The sequence below is a fragment of the Danio rerio genome, chromosome 25 (assembly GCF_052040795.2).
Source record: "Danio rerio strain M-AB ecotype USA chromosome 25, GRCz13ab, whole genome shotgun sequence".
In the NCBI taxonomy this organism is placed as follows: Eukaryota; Metazoa; Chordata; class Actinopteri; order Cypriniformes; family Danionidae; genus Danio; species Danio rerio.
In genome coordinates, this window is record NC_141045.1 from 6,296,566 (window position 1) to 6,305,166 (window position 8,601).

Consider the following 8,601-nt stretch of genomic DNA (forward strand, 5'->3'; position numbering starts at 1 on the left):
AGATTTTGATTATGTCTGCGTAACCTCTAATTGGGTCAGCCCATCTCGAACACAGCCGACCATTGTTGATTGGGCCAATGCTTAACATTTATTATTATTATTACTAGTATCACCATCATCATCATCATCATCATAATACTCATATCTTGAAAGAGATAAAAGCTGCCTGCATGTAAAAACAATACATATAACAAAAAAATAAAGAAATAAATAAAATAAAATAAAAAATAGCTGACCGGCCCACATTTAAAAAATGGCCCGGCCCTTCTGGCATTTGCCAGAATTGCCAGATGGCCAGTCCGCCCCTGCACCCACGCAAACGCAGGGAGAACATGCAAACTCCACACAGAAACGCCAACTGAGCCGAGGCTCGAATCAGCGATCTTCTTGCTGTGAGGCGACAGCACTACCTACTGCACCATAGTATACAGTACATATAAAATACATTGATGATGACGTCCGAGAAATGGTTACTAACATTAACTTCCGTCGTAAGCAGGTTTATTTTGCCTGGATCTTATGAGAATCTGCAGCTGAATGTCAGAGACTTTTATTCGAAAGAACACACACTCTCACTATTACCTCATTGCATATGGGCGACATGACCCTTAGCATTATCAATGCAATAGGCATAGATAATTAACTATCATCTTCCTTTAACAACTATATCAGTCTTCGAGAAGACTGTCAAAAATTGCCAGTGCCGACTATATTTCAAGTCGTCACGGCGGGGTATTGGGTAAAGTTTTCAATTAGCAATAATCGCGCCTCGGATTAACCTCATAGGCTACGATACTGCCACTGCGCAAAGCTAAATGTATTAACCATTAGGGGTAGAAAGGGTACAAACACGCACCACTTTACAGAGACGGTGACAGACTGAAGAGCCTGGCTAGCTGTCCTGTGAACTGACCAAACGAAAAACAATAAGGAATTGAGTACAGATGACAAACAAGCAGCGCGTTCAAAATAATTAAACATTAAGAAAACATCATTTTAAAACTTTATTTTCGTCTCTCCTCGCATTGCATCACGGGAACGCCGTGACGTAAGAGAGGAAGATGGAAGTTTCGTTTTAAAATAATAGTGCGCAGCCGTGGATCCAAATGTGTGGGTGTGATCATTGTTTATTCATTCTGGTGATACTAAAATATGAACTAAAATGTGACACGAGGATTATAAATTTAGGTTTAAGAGCGAAAGCAACTAGTGACGTCACGGGTATTTTTGGTGCAGTTCTTGTAGACTCCGCTAGGCGTCAGCATCATCCCACTTATGAGGCTAGATTCAATATATTTGCGCTTATATGTTGCATTTGAAAAGTGAAAAGTGCTGTTTTATTAACATATTATGTTTTGTTTGACATATTTTGACTGGAGAAATAAAAAAATAAAGTGATTTTAATACATTTCAATGAAAATAAGTTTAATAGTGTTATTATGATGAAAGAAAAGGGATAGTTCATACAAAATGCTCATCCTCCACTCAGCCCTATTTTGGAGTCCCTTTCTTCTGTTAAACAGAGATAAAGATATACTAAAAATGAAACATTCAAATAAAAATATAATTAAAGTTTAGAACCACTTGAATATGTGAGTAAATGGTGAGGACATTTTAATATTTGGGTGAACCACCCCTTTAATACGTAGTCGATTCCCCTTAATGAAATCAATTACAAACTTTGAAATCCTCTCTACAATCTCAATGCCTCCGCTATCTAAGCGATTCCTTTTTTGACTGACTCCCTATTCTAAAACCATCAAAATAGGAGGCAAATCTTTTTAATGGACTCTGTTCTAAAACCATCAAAATCTAGGAACCGAATCTTTTTTAATCGACTTTCTATTTTAAAACTGTCAAATCTAGGAACTGATTCTTTTTGGAATCAACCCCTCCAGAATAGAGCTTCAGAATTTAGGAACTGTTTTTTTTTTCTAGGAATCTAGGATTAAATCTATTTATCTATGTTTGGAATCAACTATTGATTTTCAATGGCTCGGAATCAATTATTTTGGAAACGACTGTTGATTCTCAGTAGCTTGGACTCAATTCTTGATTCTCATTGGCTCGGAATCAATTCTTTTTGGAATCGATTCTGGTTTCTCATAGGCTCAGAATCAATTATTTCTGGAATCAACTCAGTTCTCAATAGCTTGAAATTGACTCTTGCTTCTCAATGGCTCTGAATCAATTCTTTTTGGAATCAACCCTTGATTTTCAATGGCTTGAAATCTTTTTTTTTTAATCGATTCTTGATTCTCAATGGCTTGAAATCAACTTTTGGTTCTCATTAGCTTGGAATCAACTCTTTTTGAAATTGACTTTTCTCAAAGGCTCGGAATCAATTATTTTTGGAATCAACTCTATTCTCAATGGTTTGGAATTGACTCTTTATTCTCAATGGCTCTGAATCCATTCTTTTTGCAATCAATTCTTGATATTCAATGACTCGAAATCAATTCTTTTTGGGATCGACTCTTGATTTTCAGTGACTTGAAATCAACTTTTGGTTCTCATTAGCTTGGAATCAATTCTTTTTGGAATTGACTCTATTCTCAAAGGCTTCGAATTGACTCTTGATTCTCAAAGGCTCAAAATGAATTCTTTTTGGAATCAACTCTTGATTCTTAATGGCTCTGAATCAATTCTTTTTTCGGAATTGACTTAATTTTCAATGGCTCAGAATTAATTATTTTTGCAATCGATTTTTGATTTTCAATGGGTCTGAATCAATTCTTTTTGGAATTGACTCTTGATTCTTAATGGCTTGGAATCAACTCCTGATTCTCAATGGCTCGGAATCGATTCTTTTTGGAATCCGCTCTTGATTCTCAAGGCCCTAAATTAATCATTTTTAAAAATTAACTCCCAGTCAAACCAGCAGCTCTCAGGTATACTGTAGCCTACTTGACTACATAACCCAAAATATATTAATTTGCATTCTTTGCGGTCATAAATCCTTCAGATAACAACATAAATCATTTGTATTCTACAAAATGATCTATGTAAGAGACTTCAGTTTTCACTTATTTAACAAACAGTGTTAGTAAAAGATGGAGCCACACGTTGTGGCCTGCTGTTCTGGAAATATCTTGATGAAACTGCAATGTTTGTCTTATTTTTTAGTGTATTTCAGATATGTGAACCTGTATTGTCTCTGTGTGTATCCAGGCTGGAGTTTGACATGATGGAGCGGCTGGAGCTCAGAGCAGATGAGAGCAGCCGGAGGGCCCTTCAGTCCTGCTTTGATTTGGATGCGGATCTCAGGGCTGGAAATAGAGATTAACAGATGGCGGAGCGATGGCAGCGGATCAGGCTGAGGGCCGGGCTGCACCCACGCCCAAACCCGCCGCTCCGGCACTTCACTGGGGCTTACAGAGAGCCCACACCATGGCTCTGCTGCTCCAGAAAAAACACACAAACACTCTGCATATCATGTAAGCAGTTTCATAACGCCTGCAGTTTACAGAGTAATGGACACTTTTACATCTCTGGATTTCTCAGTAGCGGAAAGCGTCATAGTTGGTAAATTTGCCAAACCATTTGCTGAAATAATAAAATAAAAATCCACGATGGTGTTATTAAGACTTTCAGAAAGAGAATTAATCAACCCAGGCTCATTCTGATTATGTACGCCTATATATATTTCTGGAGACAGCAAAATACATTCCAGAAGTAACGTTTTTAAAGTTTTTGTTTTCGCGAATCCACCAGAGGCCGCTGTGTACGCTTTTTCAGATCTCAAATTTCTCTCACGAGTGCTATTTGCGCCTGCTGTTCTCACGTAAATCCACCAGAGGCTGATGTCGACTGACTTTCTGACTGACCAACCCTCAACCAATAGTATTTTAAGAAGCACCGATTGAGCCGCCCACCTCCTTCTCTAAACTCAAACTCAGTATTTTAAAAATCAAGCCAGAAAAAGATGAGCCCCCTGATTGTTACCACGTTTTCAGATTTTACCACATTCTCACCCTGTTATTTACTTTTTATTATTTATTATTACTATTTTATTTACTATTTTATTTTTTGGCTTCTGTTTTTGTCTTACCTTCTTTCTGGAACCATTCTTCACTGTGGACTCGAACCCCGTTGTAGCGGTCAACTCCTCTATGCATCTTTAGTCCATTGACGTACGTGTCGAGCTACCCGACAAACTGCTACCGGCTGGAAAGCAGTCAATATGGAGGTTAGTGGTCAGCTGGTAAGCAAGAACAGAAACGGTGTCATGTTGCCACGTAGTGTTCGTTTTAAAGATTAAATGCAGCCATAAGTAGTAGGGTTGGGTCGATAGATGACGCCATCGTCCATCGTCGATGGCCAATAGACATCACAACGCTGAGCCGGCATCGCACTCCTCCACCCCGCACCCTTCGCGGCAGGAAAAATACACAGTTACTGTGCGTTTACACCAAAAGCAGTGAGAGCGTCAGAGGTCGCTCTGGCCACCCTGGTGACAATGCTGTCTGCCTTCAGCTCCGGCAGCGAGAGCGTCAAAATTCGCTACATTGATCTCGTATTTAAAGGGGCCATTGCAGCATATCATATCAGTTACATTTCCGCATAAAACATGCTTTCTAGCATGAAAATGTTGCGCACTTTTCATCAAATTTATTCAACAATGGAAGATCAAGTTGCATATGGTGTGGCCTTTACTCCACCTAATTATCCAATATGTCCATGTGTCTGAACAATCCTGAAGCAGCAATACTGTTTTGTAATGTTGCATGAGATTCACGCTTTTTTAAAGAAAAAATACTAATAATATTAATGCACATCAGTATCTCGCCAGTAACTTTTTTTAATGTAAGTTCCTGTAAGAAAACATAGTAAATAATTGGAAATCCGGCGACCGCAATAATCAAACCCTTGGGAACAACTGTTGTCGGAACCAAAGTTCACACGACTGTGTTCTCTGGACTCCTGTCAAGCAGTGGACTTCTTCATTCTGATTGCTTGCCGGCGAACCACGTCACAGCTCATTACCATAGAGTTGACTTGATTTCATCTTTCCTAAACGCCCAAACCGGCGAAGATGTGCCGGGCTGAAATGCTGTTCGCATGAAAATGAATGACTTCCAGCTACTTTGACGCTCTCGCCGCTTTCAGTGTGAACGTACAGTTAGGCCAACACAACACAAGAGGTACAAAAAGGGGCGATGTGCAGGTTTTATCATTGCCAGAGAAAAATGAATAAAATCACTGCAAAATATGATAAAATTCACAAATCTTAAAATAAATAAAAATCACAAAAAAAAGAGAAAATATTATAATTTTAACAGAGTGCAATTGTGAACTTACCTGCTATAACATGAGAACTGCAGAATCCAGTATTTTTAATTACGTCGTCACTTCATTCAGCTCCCTTTTAGCCAAAGACGTCTGCGGTTGGCATTAAAAGCAGTGTGGTATACGGTAAACGTTAAGTTTTCTATTTTTAGACATTCGAATTTGGCATCTTACCGCACAACACCACATGTTTGCTATTGCAACAGGTCTCTTTTTGCAACCGAGAACCCGTTTGACGTCATGTGCATACCTGTCAACCCTCCCGTTTTTCCCAGGATTCTCACGTATTTTACAGTTCTATCCCGCTATGATCCCGTAAAGGTATTTTCCCGTATTTCTCCCGTATTTTCAGTCTTTCTCTGAAAGGTGGCAAATAAACATAAAAGAGTCAAGCCTCCCTATACGCAACCCATACCGCCGAACCGCAAGGCCGTCCCTTGCTCTTAAATGTGAGTCTGTTCTGTGCTTTCGCTTTGTTTAGGCACGAAAACACATTGAAATAAACATAAAAATGGCGCAATTACCTTCCTTTTCATTACAAGTGTCGTGTACCGTTCATATGCAATCCTCAAAACAAAGTCATATAATGGTGCATGACTGTCAGCTGACGCGCTCCATATTGATAAACAGACGCTATTTCCCAAACGGATTCTGTACTCGTGATTTGAAGCGGAGCAAAAGTCTGGGTTTTGGGTGCGTGTTTAAACAGACATATACACATAATTAATAATAATAATATCTAAAGATGTTGATCTTGGTAAGTTTTTTTTTTTCAAACACAAGTATTTTCATCCTAAACGAGCATAAACAGTTAGGAGCAGAAAGCAGTTGAATGCTTTCATTTGATGTTAGATGTGCGCATTTTTAAAGTGACACCTGTTATTTAATGTAATCAAACGAAAAAAAATCTAAATAAATCATTCATTCGTTGCTCTTTAATCAGAATGAAGAAACGGCTAATGAGGTTTGATTCTATTTTATTATAATAGCTATTGATTTTAATAAGCTGAACTGTTTGCTATTTTTTTGCTGCTAATGTATACTATTTATTTTTTCTTTTGTAAATAATAATAAAATGTATTACGGACAACTTAAATGTTAATGTACAATAAAACAGTTACAAATGAGCATATTTAGTAATTTGGGGATTTTTTTTAAAGGAGGTCAGTGGAATCGCTTATTATGGTGGGCATATCCCATACTAATGTTGACAGGTATGCATGTGTGACGTATGTTGTTAATCCGTCTATACAACACAGATTTAGTAAACAACCACATATACATAAGCATATGAAACATCTCACAACCCCCAGTGTTAAAATAACACTGTGCAATTGTGTTTAATTTCTCTCTCCCCCCCACCCCAAAATCTTTTCAGGATTCATGTGTATCCCTACTGACTATTGGCAAACTTATCATTACATCATGATTTTGCCAAGTACGATGCAATCCTGGATTAACATTTATGTTGATGCTAAATCATAATTTTTGTTAGAAAATGTAATCATACCAATTCACTACCCCTAAAGCCAACTATACTGGAAATTATTCCCAAAATCAGAGGGGAAGAATAATAATTGGATAACAATTCTGCAGAAGTGCATAAACCTAACCATAATCCTAAACTTAACATAAACTGTAAACATATACCTTAATTCTGATTAAAATGTTGTTCCAGAATCAGCATTTGTTAACCCTGCTGAAAAATACAGCTTAAACCAGCCTAAACTGGTTGGCTGGTTGACCAGCCTGGTTTTAGAGGGGTTTTGGCCATTTTCAGGCTGAATTCCAGCTATTTCTAGCCTGGTCTTAGCTGGTCAGGCTGGGATATGACCAGCTTAAACCAGCTTGACTAGCCTAAACAGGCTGGGAGCCCAGCCAAAACCAGCTGTCCAGCTTAAAACAGGCTGGTCAAGCTGGTTTTAGCTGGTCATCTCCCAGCCTGACCAGCTAAGACCAGGCTGGAAATGGCTAAAACCCCTCTAAAACCAGGCTGGTCAACCAACTAAAACCAGGCAACCAGCTTAGGCTGGTTGCTGGATTTTTCAGCAGGGAATCCAGGAATATGTCCTACTTGGAGAAATCAGGTTGGCGGACAACCTCTAATTTTATGTTATGTTCTAATAAAAAAAATGAGTTATATAAATATTTAAAAATTACAAAAACCTGATTGATTTAATTGTCCTACAATTGTCCTGACACACTTCCCCTTCGTTAGCCATTGTAAGCTAACTAGAAGAATAACAAAGTGCAGTAAGATATCATATTACTCCACAAACAGTGTATTATTATGATAATATATTTAAATAAAATGAAACCGAAAACCTGTGTGCAATATTAAACAGCATAACAGACTGTTTTGTGCTGTTAAATCATCTGGAAGGATATGACACCGGAAGCCTCACACACATTTGACCGCGTCCGCTCCATAATAAAAATTAATAAAAAAGAATGAGAAAACAAGACATATTCCTGCACTTGACGACCTCAATGTTATGTATTGTGCCAAAAAAAGCGGGTACTCTCATTTGAACCGAGTCTCCGAGCAACAGAGGTGTGCGGTGAATCAGATGCGGAGCTTTAGCGATATCTGTGTCTAAAATAAGCCGCCTCGAAATGTGTGATGAGGTTTTTTTCTCAACTCCGCGAGCTCACGCTATGCCACCTTTCCTCGTGTAAGAGCCTCCATCTGCCACACAATCTTTCCACCGGCCCCGGGAAGCCTCTCCCCGCCTGAGAGACGATTTACTGGCGCCAAAATCCTTCACTCCAACAAGTTCTGGAGCTTCAGAGACGTGGCGAAATTCAGCTGTCAGGGAAGTAAATCATTATGAATCAGGCTATGAAAACGGAATCGGCTGTATAAGGCCGTATTGACTTCCTGTCTCAAGGTCTGAAACAGGATGGATGAGGAATTCACATTTTTATGGGTAGTTAAATTTAATCAAGGCCCTTTTTCTGGTTTAGGAGTCACAAACTCGAGCGCGTAGTGCTCGTGATCACCGCTAGAGGGCGTACGTAAAATACGTAAACAGACAGAGGCAGATGGAAACGATACTTTATTGATCCCTGAAGGGAAATTCACTGCGAAACAGCAGAGGCATCAAATAAAGTGTGCATAAATACACATCTTTCAACAAACAGCTCTGAACATTACGTAGAGTGCAGCCGATCGTGTCATAGGGGGCCCACAATGAAGTCTCTCACCGTCCATTAGCGCTGTCATTAAGTTCAGTCAAAAATGAACATTTGCTGTTTATGTACAAACCCTCAGGGCATTGGAGATATAGTAGGTTGCTTTTTTATTTCTTC

At 38.9% G+C, this 8,601-nt stretch overlaps 1 long non-coding RNA gene and 1 other non-coding gene across 2 annotated transcripts; both read right to left on the bottom strand.

Annotated features, from left to right (window-relative positions):
- Positions 1-672: 672 nt before the first annotated feature.
- On the bottom strand, positions 673-813 carry LOC137489404 (U4 spliceosomal RNA). Its single transcript, XR_015526913.1, has one exon. It is a non-coding gene; the product is annotated as a U4 spliceosomal RNA (small nuclear RNA).
- A 598-nt stretch (positions 814-1,411) lies between these two features.
- Positions 1,412-7,907, bottom strand: LOC141380881 (uncharacterized). Its single transcript, XR_015526161.1, has 3 exons — positions 5,302-7,907; positions 4,052-4,371; positions 1,412-3,399 (listed from the first exon to the last, which is right to left on the bottom strand). It is a non-coding gene; the product is annotated as an uncharacterized LOC141380881 (long non-coding RNA).
- Between the last annotated feature and the right edge of the window lie 694 nt (positions 7,908-8,601).